Below are 964 nucleotides of genomic sequence, written 5' to 3' on the forward strand. Positions count from 1 at the left end.
TTTTTATGCACGTTATTAAACATGGATTATAATTTAGCAGGCGGGACGTGTTCTAGAAGGTACAGAATCCAGCYGGTCACTTTTAAGGACAATTTAAGCGAAACAGCCCGTGACTGCAGTGGCACGGCGACGGCTCTTCGGCGCCGCCGAAGCTCCGGGGTGGGGGACAGGAGCTGCGCAGACACCGCCGTCCGGCTCCGGCGCCGGAGCGGCCTAGACCTGCGCGTCCGTACGGCTGCGCCAGCTCGGCGGCGAGCGCAGACRCGAAGGGGGCTGCGCTCGGAGGAGCTTGCTGGCTGGGCACGGCGCTTGGCTTCACCAAGCTGTGCGTTAACTGCCTCCTTGGCTCCTTTCTGCTCTGAACTGGTGCTCCGGGGAGCTCCCCCAAGCCCCGGCGGGTGTTTTATCCCAAATTCCCCATGGAGCGATGCAGGCAGCCACAGAAATTCCGTAATTTTCCCTGCTTGGCAGGACGTGAGCGGATAAAACGTGAGAGCGGCGCACTTTGGAGGAACGGGCTTCTCTAAAGCACCTGCTTCTGCACCGAGTATTAACAGACGGTGCGAACGTGTCCGCTGCGTTCCCCGGGACTGTTACGTTTAGGGGTTAAACGAGGGTTAACCTATCAAATGTTCCTCGAACATCAAAGATTTTAGTTCTAACTAATAAATTTGCAGTCTTTGGTGCGGTCCTGTCACCCGGGCGGCTCAGGCCGCGTGCGCTCCCCTGGGCCACCGCTCCACTGGCTTTTACAAATCCATATGCAAAAAAAAAAAGTGTATGAAGGAAATGCCTCCCAGGCTGCTGTGGGAAAAATGTGAAGCCAAGACTCACTTGCAGTAAAATACGTTTTTATTCGAGCATCAACTGTGCTTGGAAACAACCCGGGGGAATCAAACGGTTTATACCGAGGTGGGATGCAGGTTGGAGCCACCTGCGCTGCGCCGCTTTGGGTCCGAATAAC

The sequence above is a fragment of the Rhea americana genome, unplaced genomic scaffold (genome assembly GCF_003343005.1).
Source record: "Rhea americana isolate MKP2758 unplaced genomic scaffold, rheAme1 scaffold_48, whole genome shotgun sequence".
Taxonomy (NCBI): Eukaryota; Metazoa; Chordata; class Aves; order Rheiformes; family Rheidae; genus Rhea; species Rhea americana.